The 21,989-nt window shown below is 41.7% G+C and overlaps 1 long non-coding RNA gene across 1 annotated transcript in view; it reads left to right on the top strand.

Moving 5' to 3' along the window:
* The window catches only part of LOC120387465, a 119,856-nt gene that overhangs the window by 79,365 nt on the left and 18,502 nt on the right, over positions 1-21,989 (top strand). The window contains exons 4-6 of the long non-coding RNA XR_005590176.1: positions 5,162-5,263; positions 5,735-5,932; positions 17,347-17,559. This is a non-coding gene — a long non-coding RNA (uncharacterized LOC120387465). The remainder of the gene's footprint in view (positions 1-5,161; positions 5,264-5,734; positions 5,933-17,346; positions 17,560-21,989) is intronic.

Below are 21,989 nucleotides of genomic sequence, written 5' to 3'. Positions count from 1 at the left end.
TTGGGAGGAAAAGAGGAAGAGGGTATTTAGAAGGGAAGCATTTTCTGTGGGCATTCAACTGCTGTCAGCCATTTTAGATTTCTGAATCCTATTTCCCTGGTGCTTCCAGGGAAGCTTTTGGGGGAGTCCCCAGCTAAAACTCAAATTTGCATTTAAATAGTTTTTTCTTTTTTCTTTTTTAATGAGTAGGACACATGGGAGACTTAAGACTATTTAGGTTTCCTTGTGGGAGGGTACAAAATGTCCTCACCTCTTACTCCCCCGTCACCTCCACAAAAACCCAGAAATTTTTAATGCACACTTCAAATTAAACATTTAGAAAAAAGGGAATAGTGCATCTTTAAGGAGAATATAATAATAAACAAATACATGTAGTTGCCTTTGCAGCAGAACTAATCTTCCCTCAGCCGAGCTGTGATATAGATCAGTAACAAGAGCCACGCGCAGGGGGTTCCTTTGAAATGCATAATACCTCCTCGTATAAATTGGAGTTGGTGTGATGGAGCTGTGAGATGACATATTGTGGCATGACCCCTCTCTACTGATTGTGGGTGAACCCTGCAAAGGTAAATCTAACACGGCGCACACATCAGACAATTTCATTTTCATCACCCAGGGACAAAAACATAGCAACAGAATCTTTTCAAATGATAATCTGCATGCTGGGCGGAATATTTTTTTTCCCTCCTTCCTCATTCCCCCCCCCCTTTGCATGTTCAATTCGTGATGTAGGTGAAGGGAATTATAAAAGGGTTTCTAAAGTTAGTTAGGTCTTTTCTTTTCTGTTTCAAAAGTTTGCCCCTCTGTGTGTGTGTGTGTGTAACTGATTCATTCTCCCAATTCCCTCAGGGACATTCCAGTAATAATGATTTATAGGAGTGCAAAAATCTATGCTCTTGCTGTTACCACCTAATATCCTTCCCACCCTCAAAAAACTGAGTTTTCTGTGGAAAAATCTCTCTCTGAACAAAGCCCCCCATCTTTCTGTGCTTTTCCATTCAATATTAGAAATAATTATCCAGTGCATATCATGCCTGCCAGGAGTATGTAGTCCTGAATAAATATATTCCAGGTAGAACTATTTACATTGATTTAACTAAAATGATGCTTTATCTAGGGTGAGGTAAGGGGTGGGGGTTAAAAATTTGATTCGTCCTTTAAAAAAAAAAAGAAAAAAGCTGCAGTGTTTACTCTTTTTTAAGTGAAGAGATTCTAAGAGTAATTTTTTAAAAATTCAGATTAAATTTTAATAATCCTCTAATTTTAAATGCAACCAAACCAAAAAACTCCAAGTCAAATGCTAATTGCTAATCACCGTCTAACTTGTACAATTTAATGTTTGCTAAAACATTTTGGTTTCACGGTGGTGGCTTTTAAATCCACTGATTTCTTCTCCTGAACCTCTGTGAGTCGGCCAGACCCAGAGGCAGCTTGGACAGCATTCTGCCCTAGGCTAGAATCTATTGGTAAGGACTGGATCTTTGGAGTGCAGTGGTTGGTAATATGTATCAGTCCAGTGCATTTAGGCAGAGAGAGGCAGAGGTATTGCCCTCTGATAGGCAAAACCCACCTGGCTTATGTGCATATAATTACACTCAATATCAAAACAAGCAAATAAATTATACAAAAGTTGGATGTCATAGGGCACTTTGTGCAGACCGGCAAACATAGGGTAGGGCATCCTACAAAGCTCCTATGGACGTATCAGCCCCAGCACAAAATATACTTAAATGGCCCATGTCATATTTATTGCTATAATCATGCTTATTATGGTAGTGCCTAAGGACCAGCCAAGAAGATGGCCCATCGTGCGAGGCCCTGTACAATCACAGAGCGCTAGATAGTCTCTGCCCTTTTCATCATTATGGTGATGAGGATGACAAATGTCAAGATTCGGCTCGCGCACTCCCCCATGAAAAACGACGACTTGCCCTGGGTGCTCATGCGAGTAGAATTTTGCAAGGCTGCTTTGGGATGGCAAAGCGTTAGAACAGGTTGTTCTGGCTTTGCTTCCGCCTTCTCTCTTTCACTAGGTTCGATTCTGTGGCCGTTAAGTCAATGGCAAAGTCCCTGCTTCAGGATGCTGCCCTTGTAGATGCTTAACTACAAGCCTAATTTTAAGCATGTGAGTGGCCCTTTTGCTTAAAGATAGGCATCTGATTAAGGACCTTCTTGAACAGAGCCACCTAAGTTTTCTCCTCCCACAAACCCTCTCATTCTGTTTCCTGATGCCTCTGTGCTTAAAAAATATGCCAGTGTCATTTATCTGCTCTCAAGACTCTCCCTCTAATCCAGGGGTAGGCAGCCTATGGCACACGTGCCAAAGGCGGCACACGAGCTGATTTTCAATGGCACTCACACTGCCCGAGTCCTGGCCACCGGTCCGGGTGGCTCTGCATTTTAATTTAATTTTAAATGAAGCTTCTTAAATGTTTTAAAAACCTTATTTACTTTACATACAACAACAGTTTAGTTATATATTACAGACTTACAGAAAGAGACCTTCTAAAAACATTGAAATGTATTACTGGCACACAAAACCTTAACTCAGAGTGAATAAATGAAGACTCGGCACCCCACTTCTGAAAGGTTGCCGACCCCTGCTCTAATCCCTCACCTTCTCTTGGCCCTACATGGTGGGCGCAATCCTGTCACCCTTACTCCTGTGTAGACCCATTGACTCCTCATGAAAAGTAAGTGTGAAAGGCTCCAGTCAATAGAGGCATTTCTCGGCGTGACCCTGTACTCTGCTTTGGAGAGAAGGAAGGGTGAATTGAGGAGAGAAAAACGGTTCACCGTTCCAAACCGTACAGCCTTAAAGAAGTGAATCAGCTAGTTTGTATTTTGTCTTGCTCAAGCTCTCAGAGCCCCAGATGAGAGTAATTAATTGTTTTCCTCTGCTAATTTTAATCATGGTTGCACTAGGCCTAGTAGATAGGGTGGAGAGGGGTCTGGCCAATCTAATGGGGTTTCCCATGACTTAGCCTTCAGTGGAGTGTGGCTTTCTGATTAAAGCAATGGAATGGGAGTCAGGGTTCCTGAGTTCTACCTTGTTGCAGCCACTGACTCTGTGTGATGTCGGGCAGGTCACTTTGCCTCAGTGCCTCAGTTTCTCCATCTATAAAATGGGGATAACAACACTTATCTACCACACAGGGATGTTGTAAGATTTAATTCATGAAGATCTATGAAGTACTTTGTGATCCTTTGCAATGAAAGGTGCAAATGATCACTATCTAAATTGTTCACGGGGGAAATATGCAGGCACACACGCAAACAAAACCCCACTTTAAAAAAGGGAGATTGCAGATTTTCATTGGTATAAAATTAAACACCCAACAATTAAATAACTTCACCCTACACCAAGTAGTAGACACTGAAGGAGCATGAGATGCAGAAGAAAAGCTTAAATCTACTAACAGATTAGACTCATCATGGGGCTGCACTATTGTCAATACCTCCTCTCTCTCTCCTGATGCCAAGTGACATGGCGATTGTATATGTAACAGTCTGACACAGAGATGAGTTTGTCAGTTCCACCTAGTGTGATTGCCATTTTTTTCAAGGAGAAGAAAGGAGTGAAATTGAAGGAGAAAAGGTCAGAAAGGGCTGGTCATCCTCTCCTCTCCTCCAAAATCACTTGTTCCTTTGGAAGAAAATAAGAAATGACAGGTTCCCCTGCCACTTGGGATATAGACAGCCCAGAGTAAAATAAAAAGGAAAGCTTGTTAGAGGAGGGGAGATAGCAATGAATGTAACCTGTTAATAATGCATTTCAAAGGCACAGAATCCTAGTTATTGTTCATGGCATCTGCTACCTCCAAAGTGACAGTGACAAGTTCTTTGATTAGAAAGAGTTCCCTCCGCCACACTCCCTCCCACCCCGCCTGTGAGGTTTTGTGGAAAACATCATCCTCTACCTCAAACCCTGATGAATGCTGCTGAGTATGTGCTTAACTTTGGGAAGTGGCTTGTTTTGTTTCCAGTTCAATGCAGAATCATCTCAGTTCAGGATCCATTGGCCCAGGAGATTCTTGTGCTGAGTTTATTCTGCCCCCCCTCCCCCTCCTCCCGCTTATCAATATCATTCCTTCTCAATTATTCAAAGGAGAAACCATGATGATAATGATCCTCATTTCAGAGGCTTTATACCTATACACTTTTTAAATTTCAGAGCATGCTTTTTACTGATTTGCTATTTGCCATAAATCTGGACAGCTCTTTTCTTATTACTCTAGTTACTATAATTATTGTCATTATTATTTGGTCTATTATAGTGTTCAAAGGCGTGATGGCCGCTTCACGGACGGCATAAAAAGACATGTTCTCTGCTCCAAAGAGTGTACAATCTAAGGCCCTGATTCTGCAATGAGCCGCCTATGGATGGACTCCTGTGTCCCCACAGAACCCTACTAATGTCAGGGAGATTGCACGCTGGCACAAGAGCCCGCCTACAGCATGTGCCTCATGAAATGAGGGCCTGAGCTGTAGACGTGACACAGTGAATAAGGATGACAACTCTAGGGAGAGGCGGGGTGAGGAACAAGGGCCACAGAGATACGTTTACTGTGTGGGTGTGTTGTGGGGCCAGCTGCCGAAGCTAGTGAACGGAGACTCAGCTGCAAAAGGCTCGTCTGGGAACATACTGAGTCTGGTTCTGATCTCACTCGCATTGGTCTGTTGCTGCTGATTTCATTGGAGTTACTCCTGGTTTACCCCAGTGCAGGTGAGATCAGAATCCGAGAACATTCAGAGAACTTTCGACTGGTTTGACTAGACTTTCTGTGCCCTGTGCTGACTGGCAGCTTGCTCCAGCTGTTCCCTCCCTCTCTTCACCTCAGCTTCACTCCACACCTGCCTCTCTTCCCCTCGCCTCCCTTCCTTTCAGTGTCCCCCTCCCTTCACTTTTCTTTCCATTTCTGATCCCCTCCTAACTACCCAGCCCCCCCAAAATCCTGGAACTCTCATGATGTTTGCTGACATCACATTGTTCATTCAGTTTGTGTATTATGCCCTTTCCCCCACCTGCATCTGTCTTTAGATTGTAAGCGCCTCAGTGCAAGGACTGTTTGCTGCTCTGTGTGCCTACAGTGGAGCCCGGTTCTTGGTTGATCCTTAGGCCACAGTAATAAACAATGGTTTTATTTATTTTATTTTTCAGATGCAGAGTGCTGCCCTGGAGAAGGCCAGGCGGCCGAATTGCCGGCAGAAACGTGCCCCTGAAACACAAATCAAATCCTTCATTAAGATCACCCAGATTACGGTAGAGGATTTAGTTATTGAAACCTATAGTGCAGTGTGCGCTTGGAGGGTGATGAATTGTACTGTCTCATAGGCAGCAGATTGTGGAGAAGGGGAGGAAGGATGATCTGGTGGCTAAGATACAGCACTGGGACAGAGAATATCTAGGATCTGTTCCTCGCTTGGCAACAGACTCACCAGCCACTAACCTGGCCTGTGCCTTATCTCTATCTGTAAAATGGGGATACTACTACTTACTCACTTGTAGTATGAGGATTGGTGCATTCACATTTGTCTGAGATCCTTGGATGTAAGGCCCTGTGTAAATGCAAACTGTTCAGTGTTGTTAGCCGTATTCATTATTATTATGGGAGAGACAATGTGCTTTTGCTATATCGCACCCAATAGAAATGCTGCTTAGATAGCCTAGATTAGATTGAAAGCTCTAGTAGGACAATTATGTATTTTTTAAAATGTACACCCTTCCTTTCAGGAGAACCAAAGCGGTAAGCATCCTCCTGATTTTCTCCACTGCGCCAGTTCCAGGCAGTCCTCTCTTGGATGCTGGCCTTTTGTTCTTGAGCACCTTTTGCTGGCTGATTCACTAAGCTTCATTGATGGCAGGGAATGGCTTCCTCAAGTTAAGATGTCAAAGCAGTGGCCAGCTAGGGTGGCAGCCTGAAGTGAAGAGGTAAGATCCTTCATATTTTAATGACATGAGACCTCCTCCAAAAATAAGATGAGAAAGGACATATTAGAGCAGGGGGAGGGTAATTAAGAATAAGTGACTGTATTTGTGTGAGAGACATAACAGTCCACACTATATTACTATATAACTATACAAGCTCACCTTAACTTCACCACCTTTTATGCTGTTATCTCTTTAAAGTTCGGTGGGGTTCTTATACAGAGACAAGCCTCTGTATTAGATGGACTGTGGGTCTGATCCAGTCTTACTGGATATTCCAATATTCCCTAGAGCTGGTCAGAATTTGTTGTCAAAATCCCTTTTTTCCCTATGAAAAATGGCTTTTCAACCAACATGAACATTTCTGCAGGAAATGTTCCTCTTTGCTTGACATTTTCTGTTTTTTTCCCATCAAACTCCTGCCCCAACGTTTAAACCTTTTTTACTGAAAACTGAGAATTTTGTTTGGTTTTATTTTTTTGTTGCAAACCAAACATTTTCACAAGAAATTTTTTGGGGTGGGGTGGGGCAGGGGAAGAATTTTTTTTAAGTGTCTTGTGAAAAATAATTGGCATTTTTAACCATCTCTGCTTCTACGCAAATAGTGATTATTAAAAAAAAATTGAATGGGGCTTGTGGAATCTAAGCCAGTTCATGTACAGAAATATCCAGATATACTGTATGGATTAAAAGATACTAGGCTGGATTGTTAAAGGTATTTAGGCACCTAGCTCCCACTGGGTGATAGGCACCTAAATACCTTTAACTGCCTGGCTCCTTATCTCAATTCTGGTGAAACAGCATGATGCAGAAATAAGAGGAAGATATTTCTGTGTATACTAGACGTGTATCATTTTTCTAGTCCTGCGTTTTTCCTGAGAGACTTAGGTCAGTTGGAGATCTGTCCTAGTGCCGGGACATCAATTGACAAAAGACAGAGGACAGAAACGCACAGTGCAAGAAGCACAATAAACATCATCCTCTTTTGAAGTATAGTATAAAACTGGCAAAGAAACAAAGAACAAACTGACATTTAGCTGTGGCTTTGAAAACAGGTCTCCAGGAGATGGGGCCACTGATAGGAGTGAGTGCCCAGGGTTCTGGATCTCACTCTCTTGGTCTGAAGTAGCCAGAGTCTGGTGACCTTCAAAGCCATTTCTTCGATTGGGATTTTTGAGAAAGTCAAGGGTTTGTTCCCAGAGACGATGCGGGCTGATTCGCTGTCGCATTGTTAATTTGTTCCTGCTGAATACTTGTTTTTTTGGCGTTGGAGGGTGTATTATGCTATTACAAGTATGTATGTGTCTGGGCCCCTTAAACAATTCTATAGGTGTCTCTTTTCCCACTATTATTTAAATCTAAAGAAATAAAATAAATCAATAAATATAAAGTCTAGTGCATTAGCCCACTAAACCATCAGTCTTTAAGAGAAACAACTATACCCACAGAGCAAACCAAGGTCTTAGGTACAGCTGAGCGAATAATTGGATTTTCAGTTTGGTGGCTGAACTGAAAAATCGGAAATCATTTTTGTTTTGGTTTGAACCAAAATAGAAATGTTTTGTTTTTTTCTCACCAAAAACAAACACCACATGTTTTGGGGTTGAATGCCACGTTCAGTTTTGGGGTGTTTTTTTAACCTTTTAAAAATAAAAATTAAATCTAGCTAATTTTTAAAATGAAACTTCATTTCAAAACAAAAAGTCAAATGTTGCATTTCAAAAATGTCAAAATGAAATGGTTTGACGTTTTCTAATTCCTTCCCCGCCATTCTTTTGGATTGATTTCAACCTGAATTCACAAATAGTTTGGTCAACCTGAAACTGCATTTTTCTGCAAATAAACTATTTGTTTGAAAATTTTGCCCAGCTGTAGCCCACCTGTCTGTTGGTCCATTGTGGTCAGTAGGACCTCCCGTTTAAGTGCAAGGGTCTTATTGCTCTTGTTTAAAGAAATAGATCTGGATCTCAGTTACAGTGCTGTTGCTCGCTCCGTTGGCGTGACTCTGGTTTGAGAACGGTGTGAGAACAGACTTTGGCCCTTAGGGTTTTTTTTGTATTTTAAGACACACTTATTCATAATGGACCACTTGGGTCTGGTTTTTGGAGGGGAAAAAAAATCAAATAGGGATGAACCGTGACTCACCATTGGTTCAGACAACCCCACAATAGTCTCTTCTCTCTCAAAGATGTCTTTGTGGCATGTCTGCTCCAAAGGGTGGAACTTTTTCAAACCGCTAAGCCCGCCTCTAGCTGCGTGCCGTTATTTCCATAATAAGATGGCTAGTGATAGATGATACGATACGGTGCTTTTGTTTCTCAGTTCTGTTCCAGTTACCATTTGAAACTGATATGACAGGCCTAAGGCTAGTATAGAAATTTGCTACAAGTTCCCATTTCACAAATGCCTTGACAGTCAAATAGCCTCCCTCGGTCTGAGCTTATTTATTCTCTTGGGGATCTATTTTTAAAAGTTATTAGCAGATTACTGGTTTTCTATCAACCTCAGGCACCAATCTCCCAAAGATACCATTGTACTTTAATAAGGTGTGTTTGATAATCCTCAGATAAAGGGATTGAAGGTGGGATAAGGGTGGGAGAAACCACCATGCTGATTTACCTAAGGATTCAGTATAGAAAAGGGTTAAATATACCCATGTTTCTAAATGGCTGAACTACTGTATGTTGTAGTTTTCAACTGCAAATCATCTTTAATAGCAGACATCACGGGATGGCTCATTACATTAAGCTATTTTTCATGCTATCTCCTGTAATATCCTTTAATCCAATGCGTTTCAAATCACCTCAGGCTAAAATAAGAGACATAGCGATGTAATAGCCTAGTGTATTAGTGGGTTAATTGCCCTGTTGTACTCTCTGGTAGATATCTCTGGAATGAGTTCTATATTAATTGTAAATTGCTTAATACATTTAACTCCTTGAGCAGCTTGGTCCTGTGATATATCTTTAATGAACAATACAAGTTTCAAGACACAAATAGTTGTTTTCTTTATGGGATGCTCCAGGGTATCTTCTTTCTTTCACTAAAAGGCTCTGAGTTCATAGTTGATCCACTTTGTGCTTAGCAAAAGGTTAACCTAAAGTTGTATAGGTAAGTTGTGGTTTTTCCCTAGGGATGGCCAACTTTGGGTCAGGACTCCAAGTTTCCTGGAGTTTGGCCTGTTACAGAGTCATGGGAAAGCTGTATAATTTGGATCTAGATCTGAATGTAGTCTAATTTTCAGGTTTCAGTTCAGCATCTGCACTCTTTGCAATAGAATTGAAGCCGTAGATGATTGGAGCTGCTGAGGGGAAAAAGAAGGCTTAAATTATACATCAGCTTCCAGGCTCTCAGTTTACCAGCTACATGGCCTGCCCAGATAGATGAATGACACATGCTGCAATTCTGTGTCATGATCCCGAACTGGATTACAGACCCATAAAGCGTCAGTGTACTGTACATATCTTCTAAAATATCCTCTGCAACACTGGGGGAAAGTGTACCTATATGCCAGAATTTTCAGAAGAGGGCTTAACACTAGCGATCGGGACAAGATTTGGTAAAGGAGTCAGCTACCAAAAGAAGTGGCCAGGTTTTCAGAAGAGCTTAGCACAGTGGAGGCATACCGGGTGCTGAACTCTTCTGAAAACTGAGCTGCCAGTGTCACAAGGGAAGCTACTGAGGGTCAAAATGACTGCACTGCCCATTAAGCGGAGGGGGCGTTGTCTGGCTTGCTGGCGGAAGGCGTGAACCTATGTAAGGGATAGAGAGGCATGGAGTGAGTTTGCAGCAGCTGCAGAGCAGGTCAGCGTGGGGATGCTGACCCTTCCCCCCAGGTGACCAGAAGAGAGGAGATGTTATATGAGTACATGCCAGGCAGGAGAAGCCCTCTTTTACCGGGACAAAGTGGAGCAGGTCCCATCCATGGAAGTAGTGCAATACCAGCATTACTCTAGTCGCCCCTTTCTTGGGTGGCTGGGAAGAAATTCTTCCCTTACCGCCAGATTGGGTTAGACAAAGGGGGTGGCTTAGTTGGGGCGAACATGGAATGGGAGTTAGGCTATGATGCTGCAACTCGTGCCGACTTGAGGCAGATTTCCAGTGCAGGTGCTCCATTGGAAGGGGATATAGTGATCAGATAAATGGATTGGTAAAGAGTTTAAAGGAGGTATTTGTTAAAGGAGAGGAAGTGGGGGACGGAGGTTTGGGTCTCCCAAGAGCAGCATGGCTGGGTGCCAACCCCTGCTCTTTCATTGTCCCCTTAGCTCTCGTTCGAGGCAGGAGATGTTAAGGTCTCAGCTGTGGGTGGGCTGGGGACCAGGATGGGAAAAGGGGAGGGCTGATAGAAGCCCCTGAGTATACGTGGAATTATCTGCACTGAGCGCTTTTATCTGCTGGGCACTCCCAGACAGTTAATAATAAAGTTGAGGCCGAATTAACCCACATCCAGTGTCTCCTGTCCTTCCAGCATAGCTGGACAAAAGCACATGTGTTCTAGCAATGGGAACTGAGCTCTGTTGAAAAATCTGTCTCCAGTTGTGGGTGCTGAGCACTGAAATACCTGGCCCCAGAAAGGTTTGCTTGTTTGAAAATCTGGCTCCTAGTGAGCTTGATTGTGCTCTCACACTAGTTTTACACAGGTGTGATTCCACTTGGTTCTGTGGATTTACTCCTGATCTGTATTAGTGTGATTGAAAGAAAGATTGGGCCCAATATGTGGTTAAAAGAAGGTTTTAAAAAAAGAATAGCTTTGTGGGTGATATATTCTATATCAGTTGCTTCTGACACAGTTTTCATTCCGCTTTTTAAAAAAAATCACTTTATTGTTAATGTAGGCAAGAAGCAAAAGACGTTTCACAGAATTTGGATTTTTAAAAATTCTCCACTTTTAAACATTGAAAAAACCTACCCTTAAAAGCTAGCTATTTGCTTAAAACCCAAAGAAATCCTGTAACGATGGTGACTGGAGAGGTGAGGGGACTGATAATAGGACAGAGAGACATTGACATCTAGGTCAGTGGTTTGAACACATGGCCTAGGTTAGTAGTGACTAACAGTCATATCCACCTGACAGCTATTCACTGGCCTATATTAAATGAATTGGGGCTTTCAGTTCATTTCCTAGTAGACATGTCTCCACATCACAACACAATGAATACAGTTGACAGTAATGATCACTTCCTCTTGGCCTTGTGTCCAGGATAAGTATAATATCTGTTTAGGTGCCAGTTCAGGAAAGCATTTAGGCACATGCTTAACTTTAAGCATGCACATAAGTCCCATTGTCTTTAAAGGAGCCAGACATTTAAAGTGAAGCATATACTTACAGTGCTTTCCTGAATAAGGATGCTTCCCTAAACTGCGACCTTAATATCTGAGATATCATCCATCTGGGGTTGGAGTAGTTGATCTGACAGGCTCTTTTAATCCCTAACTTCCATGAATCAATGGATATTCTTGTTGGGAGACTTAGCAAGGAGCCAAAGGATTGTGCATTGTGCGGAGGCTGAGCTATCCTTTTATCGCTCAAGATTGAGTATCGTTGGCAGGAGCAGTGGGGAAGGATTCACTCCTGCTTCCCGTGCCTTTTGTCTGCCTACCTCAATATATGGCCCTTATCACTGTAGTATCTGAGGTCCTGCACAGATATGACTTATATCCTCCCAGAAAACCCTGGGAGGGAGAGAAGTATTATTATTCCCATTTTACAGACAGAGCATGTAGCGAGATTAAGAGAGTCACCCAAGGTCAAATGTGGTAAGCCCAGGAACTAAAGCCAGGTCTCCTGAGTCCCGCTCTAGTGCCTGAACTACAAAGCTATCTTGCCTCTGCTGTATCTGTTCTGTGCCAAAAGGACGTTAGTCTCCAGATCTGTGAAACTGGCAGCTTTCACAGGAACTAAATTAAACATTTAAAAAAAGCCAAAGAAACAAAATAATGGAAATTTCCACTCTAAATTCGAAAATTTTCAGAAATGAAATTCAGAGCTATCGTAGGGAGAGATTTGTCTAGAATTGGGTCAGTCTAAACACATTCTGTTTATCCTGCCCAACATCAGTGTATTACGGCAAGCCTCTCATTCCAGTGGAATTGTCTCCATAATATTGGCTTCATTTACATCTGGGGTAATTCTGTTGACTCCAATGGGCAACTAAAATCCTCTTCAGCTGAGTTACTCTGGCATTACACCTGAAATCAGAATCGGGTCAATAGCCTTTGATGTAAAAGGAGTAAAACGGAGACATTGCCTGATTCTGATCACATTTAGGCTGGTTTTACACTGTGAGGTAATTACATGGACTTCAGTGGAGTTACTCCGGATTTACACCTGTATAAATTAGAAATAATCAGACCCACTGGATATTTTTGCTGAAGCATTTCTTGTTCATATTTAAAACTTCTTTCAATTGGGTTAGTAGTGAGCTCTGGCTCAAAACAAAACAACAACCCCCCACCCCCTCAAAAAAACCTTCTGCACTTTTAAAACATAATATGAAGATACTCATGAAAAAATCGGTATGAAATTTTCATAATTTTGGGGGGGGGATTCTGTTAAGCAAGGAAGCCTGTTGTTCTTTGAATGAAAGACACAAAGTGCTTAGACTGCTGGAAAAAATCCATCAAGTAATCCTGTATCTATAAAATAGGTGGTAATACAATCTGAGCTTAATTTTGATGGCACACTGTACTTCATAACAGTGACAATACCTTAAAAAATGTAATGAAAGGGCCTGATTTATTACTGAAATAATCCATTTAGCAGTCCAATAAATAAAGGGAGAAAATACAACCAATGTTTTAGGAGGGGGAAAAAAAAGGGCAGAAAAATTGCAATGCCTGGCAGTTTTCTGTACGTGCATCTAGAGACTGTGGCTAAAGATTTTTTTTTTTTAAAGACTAATAGAAATTCAAAGTTAGATTTGAGATCTAGTCTTAACGTCTTCCACATACCTCATGTACCTTTTAAATACCTGGCCCGTGATTTAACTAATGTAAGCAGTGTTTTTATTTGTGGGGAGGGGAGAATGCTAATGTGGTGCCTTACAAATATTTGATTTTGAATATGCTCCCATAGCCATTATTAATCGCAAAGCAAACATATTTCTCCCTCATGCCAAATTTGTTTTAATAACATGGCGTTACTTCTGCAAATGTCAGCTCCAGACTCTCTCTCTCCATTTCAGTGGCACTTGGCCATAAGTGAAGATTGGCACTTTTTATACTCCCTCTAGGTTACTTCTATTAATCTATTTAATATGCTACAGAACGCTGTGGTGGGAATTGGCAGTAAAGGTAATAACATCCCAGCATGGCAGAGCTGTTTGTATTCAGGTGTATAGCCCTGACAGCGCACACTCTGGAGTACAGTAGCTTCTTATTTTTCCCCTGTTCCAATTTAGATTTCCTGCTACCAGCTCTTTCCCTTAATGCAGACTTCTTCACACTGGATTTAGTGGCTTTTCTTTCAGATACTGATCAGTTAAAATTTACACAGAATGTGGTTTGCATTCTGAGGAGGCCTTATAGAGAAGCTTCAGATGGATTGATTTGTTGGCATTGTCCTGATGAAAGCAACGTATTCTGCTCCCACGCTGGCGTAACTCCAATGATTCAGTGGAGTTGCTCCTGATTTAAACTGGCTGGGGGGACACAAATCAGGCCCATAAGTGTTTTAATGGGGAATGAGTGAGCTAGTTTGACCGACAAAGATTTGCCCAATTTTGCTTTGTTGTGCCTTTGGTTGCTACTGAGGTCATTGGCTGATTGTTGTATTTGGTTACACTGACACTTCTTCAGATGCGGGTGATGTGCTATAATAAAACCCCCTTCCATGGCCATGGATATGACAGAGAATGGTAATCACAGTTTTGACTTTGGTACCTTTCATGTACAAGACGTGTAGCGTGGCTTACAGGATCCAGCTCTTGGTTGGGAGCCAGGTCGAACCTGGTTCTACTGCTGACCATCTTGGTGTCCTTGGGCACTTTTCAACTCTTCATCACTTTTCCCATCTACCTGCATGGTTGCCTGCTACCCACTTCCCCAGCTCACTTGTGTCCTGGTTCCAGAGACTTCCCCTTCTGCCTGCTCTCCCCAGCTCACCTGCATGTGGAGCTGTGATCTGATCCCTACTGTGTGTGGCTGAAAGAAGATAGTCCTGGTATTGTTCTATGTGTTTAGCAGGGCGAAGGGGTAATAGTTGGGTGACCAGATGTCCCGATTTTATAGGGACAGTCCCGATTTGTGGGTCTTTTTCTTATATAAACTCCTATTACCCTCTACCCCATCCTGATTTTTCACACTTGCTGTCTGGTCACCCTAGGTGATAGTGAGCCAAATGCCTCAGAGCAGTCTCTGGGCCAGATCCTCAGCTGGTTAAACTCACGTAGTTCCATTGAAACCTGTGAAGTTATTCCAGTTTACACCAGCTGAGGTTCTGGCACAGAATCTTCAACATGACCATGCAGAGTGATGCACTGAGAAGTCCAGGCTAGACTCAGCGCGAGCTTAAGGAGTAGCCTTAAAAGTCATGAACGCGTCTGAAATTGATGAGCGATGGCCATTTGAAATGATACGACTGACACCTAGAAGCAGGTACTTCTAGTCTCTTGCCCTTGCTTCGGCCAGAGAGCTTGGACAATTCTTGGAACTACATTTTTGAGCCCAGACGAGGAGCTGTTCTGTTGTGCCTCCATTGCAGGGCCGTGAGGAATCAGAACCTATGGCTCAATAACATTATTTTCCTTCTAGCAGTTCTTCTGCAGGTCAGGCCTGAGATTCCTTTGGTGGAACTTTAGGGAGAGTGAAAGCTTGAGGCGCACCTATCTGAGCTTGGTTTAGCATTAGCATTAGCCAGTGCTACCTGCCCTCGTTTTCACAAACATTAAAATTAATGGAAGAAAAAGAGAAAACAAAGGAGTAAATTGCTGCCCATTAAACCCTTTTTTTGTTTCATGTTTCACATGCCCTCACCTTGTAAAACAACAGTGGAGAATCCTCAGTTAAGGGCTCCCCCCGCTTCAAAGCCTTGGCCAATGGAATGAATATTTGGCTCCACATACCTGTATTTCTTGCTTGGTTCTAATTGCCTTGTTTGTTTTGTAATAAGTGATTCCTGCCTGTCTTGTGCTGGATTGTTTTTTTCACACCATTAAATGAAGTTCTGCTGTATTGATCCCTGTTTTTCCAATTTGAAGCCTGAAAAGTGATGAAGACATTTTCTTGTTTTCTCGTGTACTTTTCCCTCAGTTCATTTAGGTGACCTGTCTTTAGTTCCTCACTCTGTTTGCTGTAATTGCTTCTTCAGAGTAATGTTACACTGTAGCCGCAGTACTGCAGCCTGAGTACTTTTTTTATGGACGAAAGAAGGAAGGCGAGGTTGAAGTCATCAGCTAATATTAACTGTGGAAGCTTTGCCACAAATGACATCTCAATAGCAGTGTCTCTTGCTGTACAGTTACAGAAGCAAACTAGTCCAATGGACTATTATGGACATAGGCAGCAAGGACCATGGTGTCTCTAGCTCTCATGTCAATGCATTGGTGGGTTTTTTTACATGCCTCTGAAAACTTGTGAATGCTTTTGATTATTTTTTTTTCTTTTGGCATAAAAATGCCACTTTACCTTTTTCTAAAAAAACCCAAATTTTGTTTAATTGTTTCATATTTAAAACATATAGGGTCAGAGTTTCAGAAGAGTTCAGTTCTCACGTAGGCCCCAAAATTAGTGGCTGTCGGTCTTGAGGTGACAGCTAATGGGTGCTTTGGAAAATGTCACCCTTGTTTAAGCACCTGAATGGGAGCTCAGCTTTTTGCAAAATCTGGTTCTTTTGAAAATGTGTTTGGTAAGGGCCAGATTCACCAGGATGCTCCAGTGCATTACTGCCCCACAAGCTCTGAGCAACGTTGTTTAGCTGGAGGCATCCCTGCAAGTGCCATATTTTAGGGAAAGCATTTCTGAGAATTAATGAAAATGCCAGGTCTGGACCTATAGTGCCTACTCAGGCAAGACTCACAGTTTCAGTGTGGTCTGGTCATGCAGCCTTTACTCAGGCAAAACTATTGAATTCAGTGGGAGTTTTGCTTGAGTAGCAAATGCGGGGCAGGGACCAAGATGCGGTGTCTTTTCCCAGACCCTATTAACAGCTATTTGGGACAGGAACACTCTGAACACCTTCGAGCTATTTTAAAAATAGAGTTGGTCAAAATTTTCAGTTGAAATATTTTTTGATAAAAAGTCTTTGTTTTAAAGCTTTTACAAAAAATATTCAGGTTTTTCAATGAAACGAACATTTTTCCATTTTCTGTTTTGCAGTTTTTGGTTTTATCTCCTCTCTCGCCTTTTTACTGTTTTTCTTTCTCCCATTCTCCTTTCAGGGGCAATATGGCAAAAGGAGGAAAACCTGCAAAACAAAACAAGAACTGTAAAATGTTCATTAATTTTTTTAAAAAAAACGATCAGCTGTTTTCGAAACATAGAACGAAAACTATTTTGGAATTTTTTTGGCAAAAAGTTATCAGTGTTTTTGAATCAGGTCTGTTTAAAGAGCAAAAAATAATAGCAGGTTTTTTTAAAAGTGCCATACGAGGATCAACTGAAAAGTATTGCTTCCTGTGGTTTATGTCATCATATTCAGAGTCATTCTCTGATCTCACCACTTTAGCCCCGATTTCTCTACCAGCAAAGTGAGAAGGCTGAGTCAAAGTCTTGCATTGTAGAGCTGCTCTCCCCTGGCTCATTAGTGCAGCTGTACTGGCTGCTCACTGACAGCGCCGGCCAAGTCTCCACTCTCTCCTCTTTCATCCCTGCCCACTCCTGCAGACGTGTGGCAGGGGCATATAGCTGCTGTGGGGAGGCTGCTCTCTCGTCCTGTGGAGCTGCTTGATGTAGATGAAGTTTATGAAGTTTAAAAATAATTCAGCTGTGTTTGAAACTGATACTAAGGGTCATATTTTCAAAAGCTTTTAAGTGACTTAACAGCCTAAGGACCAGATTTTTAAAGGTATTTAAGCGGCCAAAGATACAAATAGGCACCTAGGGGGATATTCAAAAGCATTAGGAGCTAGATGCTCAGGTGTTTTTGAAAATCCCATTAGACACTTGTCTGCATCTTTAGGTACCTAAACACCTTTAAAAATCTGTCTCGTGAGTGCCTAAATCGCTTTTGAAAATGGGATTTAGGCTCTTAAATCACTTTCACACTTTTGTAAATGTTACCCTTAGTCTGTTCTGGCACTCTCTCTCCCTAAAAGTCCCATGATGTATGAGTCTCTCTCATTTTAAGAAGCCTTGCTATTGCTCTGAAAGTTTTTTTTTTAATGGGAGGATTTGGGGATATTATTGTGAACCTATTGTGCTGATGCATTATTAGAACGTAGTAAATGAAAAAAGGTATGTTGTTTCCCCTCTTTTCACAGGTAACATAATGAGAGGTGAAAAAAATTCTTAAGGATGATGCAAAGATGAGCCACGTTCTGCCCTGGAGTGTGTACGTTCACCTCCTGCATAAGTTGCTGGGAGATGTTTGCTTGCAACTGCAGTTGACAAAAAAACCTACCAAACTGTAGCTTATCTAGTGAAAGTGGCCATGTATTCTGTGGATGGCCTAAAAGCATTACAGGCACTTACAGGTAAGTCAACTAGCATCATCAGTTTGTTCCCCTACAATCCAAAAATATGAGTGTCAGGAACAAGTTGTTGGAGCTTAGATTCCAATTGTGCAAAGACTTCCACGAGTGCTTAACATCAATTGGATTGCTCATGTATGTAAAGTTAAGCATGCACAGAACATCAATTGGATTGCTCATGTATGTAAAGTTAAGCATGCACAGAACATCAATTGGATTGCTCATGTATGTAAAGTTAAGCATGCACAGAACATCAATTGGATTGCTCATGTATGTAAAGTTAAGCATGCACAGAAGTCTTTGCAGAACCCGGCCTTTGAGGCTGTACTCTAAAGCGGTTAGAGAGCGGAGTTTATTTATTATTATTATTATTTTATTGTTTGTTTGTACTGTGATAGTGCCTATAGCCCCAATCAGGATAAGAGGTCATTGCTGGCCATTGGACAAACATCATAAAAAACAGTCCATGCCCTTAAACTTACATTCTAAATAAACAAGACTGACAAAAGGTCAGATGAAAGGGATGCAACATACAAGTAGATAGTTTGTGTCAATGCATTATTAGAAAAATATCAGGACACTCTGACTTGTAGTCAGAGAACCTTATACCGGAAAGTGCAGATCTTGGAAATAATCTCACCTTTTCTTGCCTCTAGATTTGTATGGAATTTCTAACAGGGAAACTACATTACCTCTAATAAATAACAGAATATTCACAAACGAGACGGTTTTAGTAAGATTTGTTTCTCCCCCTCCAAATGTAAAATCTTGGAAGAAGAGTGAAAATTGGGAAGTGGTAATTTACTGAGACGGGTCAGCTGTTCCTAGTCTAAATGATAAGGGGAGGTTTTATTATTTTTTTTTATTGTGAGCTACCTTATGACAATTGATGATAAAAGAGCTGAGCCTTTCAAAAACCCATTTTAATAAAACACCGTATGACCTCATAGATATGCATAGGATTTAGAAATAACATGGATTTTAATGAAGGTACTTGAAAGGTATGGTGCCATATTGCAATTTTATGGAAGATCTTAGATTAATGAAATTAAACGTGAACTGCATTGTTTAGATGATGAACTTAAGGTCATATCTGCAGCGTTTGAAAGAGAAACCTTGAGTGGAGGGTGTAGAGCCATTGATTTAGACCCTGGTAGACAGCTGAATAGCAAGCATTGAAGCATGAAGGTAAATTCCCATATTTCATTGTTAGAAGGTTAGCTGGTGGCTGCCAGCTTTTCAGTGATAATCACCAACCAATTCTACCCTGTTTCAAAAAAGATTTTGCCTTTGTGTGCTAAGACACATTTAAAAACCATTCCAGTTCAAAGCAGGGGTGCACTATTTAAAGAGAAGCTATTTCTGCAAAATATAAGGTGTCAATAAGTTGATGCTGTCCTTGGATAGAGATGCTATTAAGTTCATTAGTATCATCATCTATATAAAATGCTTATAAGGAGAATTTTAGTCTGTTTGCTGTATACCCTAGAGACACCTGGTACTGCAGTTCATAACTACATGTCACCAGTAATTAGCTCCTTTGCTACCTTAAGATTTTTCATTATACAGTGGTCCTTTCTGGTTTAAGTACTGTTATCCCCCCGACTTGAAAAAAAGGAATATTTAAAAAAGAAAATTAAATAAACTCTTGAAACAATGGACATAAATTGTGCACAACAGGAAAATCATTAGGAACGAAATATTCAGGCTTTAAGAATAAGTGATAATAGGATGATACTGCCAATTATCATTTGAGAACCAAAATATTGTGATTGAGACAATGCATGGGGTCGGGGGGAGGTGGCGGAAAGGATCCAGAGTGGCAGTTTGCTATTAAAGAGAAATTGACAAGGATGCCAGGATCAGGTTAGACCTAACTCTGTATTTCTTGTGCCAAATTCCCGGCTGGTGTAGGTTGGTGTAGCTGCATTGACTTCAGCACAAGATGTAGAACCTTATATCTGTTGGCAAACGCCATTAAAATCTTTCTCCCCTTTCTTAACTTATTTGTTATCTGTATCACACTATTGTCTAACGGCCCCAATCGGGATAGGGGCCCCGTTGTGTTAGGTATTGTTCAAACACGTAGTAAGACACACTTACTATTTCTTTGTCTTTCTGTCTATACTACATAATGTTCTGTATTACTTAAAAAATAAATGCCAGTAGTTATTACCAAACCGTGCAATACTGAACAAACGTGGAAGAATAGCCTTGTCTAGACTAGGATTTAAGGTGTGACGTTAACTCGGGTTAGTTACCGTGTACTAAGTAACATGTTTAAAAGTCTACCACAGACAAGTCTAGTGCTGCCTTTAACAAGTGCTAAACTGATTGAGTTAAAGAATTAATGGGGGGTTTTGCATGCCATAGTGGGGGAGGGATAGCTCAGTGGTTTGAGCATTGGCCTGCTTAAACCCAGGGTTGTGAGTTCAATCCTTGAGGGGGCCACTTAGGGATCTGGGGCAAAAATCAGTACTTGGTCCTGCTAGTGAAGGCAGGGGGCTGGACTTGATGACCTTTCAAGGTCCCTTCCAGTTCTAGGAGATTGGTATATCTCCAATTATTACATAGCATTGAGATGAGAACCTGTCCCACTTGATCCAGCTCAGCTGTAATTTAATTTGAGGTATATTAATAATTAGTGAGATTGTTTAAATCTTGGAGGGGCATATCTGATTGTGGGGATGAGAAAGATTGTAGCTGGATACAGAAGAATGCAGGAATAGAACAGTACATTCTCAAAGAGGGAAGGATACTTTTAGGCTCATTTACATTCCCCCTGGCATGAATTTATGGCAAACTACAAAACTCTCTCATACCATGAAAACCGTCTGAAAGTTGCCAGTAAGGAATTATAGAAGAAATACTGCTAGAGAATGGTGGTAAATGAGGTATGATTTGTGTTCCTTTCATTAAAAAATTCCTTGTGCTCTCCCTGTGTACACTAAACAGATTGCACATGATTCATTTGTGTGTGCGTTTAGTGGTGGGAGATGGACAGAGGGATTAAAGTCTTAGAGATTTCATTGCCAATGAGGGGATTTAGGCACACCATAGCTATTAAGATGAATGAGAATTGTGTATCTAAATCTCCTGGTCAGCTTTGAAAATCTCGACTCTAGTACTTCTCTTGTAGTCATTTCCAAGGGGTTCCTTTGTTGCTGATCTCATCTCTAGGCACCATAGCATGTATCTGAGGATAGGTCTACACTTATTTTGGTGCACAGAGGACAGGGGACTCTCTTGAGCTGCTCCGAGCCCTAATCAATTGATTATGCCTCGTGCCAGCTCTGATGTGCCCTACATGGCTCTCTACACACCCAAGCAGTGTAGAGTCCAGTTGCTGGAGTCTCCCTGCTTCAGTGAAAGGCTCTGGCAGGGATGGGGGGAGAGGCAGTGTGGGACGGCTCTGGAAACTCCTCACTGTTGGAACCTTTCCCCACGGCCTCCCTCCCACTGAAGTCTTTCACTAGCTACACACCGCAGTGTGGACGCAGTCTGGCTTTCACCGTGGCATGTAGCCACCTGTAGCCTCCACACTGACACCAGTGTAGACAGGATCTGGAATAATAAACACAGTTGGTAGAGGATCACATGATGATCCAGAAATGGCTCTCGTCTGTATATTGCTTAATGTTCTGAGTAAGGGGAGCTCCTTCAGGAAAGTGCTATCTGCAGGAAGAGGTAGGACAGTGCAGAATTTCAAAGTTGTGTCTTGCGCTTATTAAAGATTGATGGAAATGCAGTTCTCTCTTGTTTAGGGCCTGTTTCTGATGTTATCCACAACAGTTTTACACTGGTTCTCCACTGCTCTTTACCATGTATAGTCACTCACACCTGTGCAAAGTGTAGGCAAAATGTTAGTGTTCTACTTTAGTCACTTGTTACACATACCTTGTGCTCACTTTGCACAGGTGTAAATGTCTACACAAGATAAGGAGAGTGGGGAACCAGGCCCCATTGACTTTAATGAAGTTATTCCTGATTCATACCAGTGTAAGGGAGAGCAGAATCCTGCTTTAAGGGGCCTGATCTAGTTTCCATTGGACTCAGTGGAAAGAATTCAGATCAATGACGACAGCAGGCGTTGGATCAGGGCCTAATTGAAAGGCCAAATTCTGCCACTGAGCAAAACCACTCCCAAAATAGAGGCAATCTGCAGAGTGTGGAAGGATTAGGGGCCCATTGCTGTTTGAGAGCATTCACTGAAAAAATGGACTATACCATCCACTCCCTGGGTCCTTCCCTAGGACTCGACTCTATTTCCACGGATGTCTGTGTATGGTTCCTCCATGGGTTTAGCAGGGAATCTGAACGACATCCCCTGTTTTGTCCGGTGACTTCCTGGCATGCATATGAGTGTGACCATCAGACAGAATACAGCTCCTCATATCTGAGAAGATAGCCCCTCTGTCTCTAGTAAATACAAG

This window comes from Mauremys reevesii, linkage group 20, assembly GCF_016161935.1.
Source record: "Mauremys reevesii isolate NIE-2019 linkage group 20, ASM1616193v1, whole genome shotgun sequence".
Classification (NCBI taxonomy): domain Eukaryota; kingdom Metazoa; phylum Chordata; order Testudines; family Geoemydidae; genus Mauremys; species Mauremys reevesii.
The sequence above is the reverse complement of the archived record's forward strand: the minus strand, read 5'-3'. Positions and strand labels throughout refer to the sequence as shown.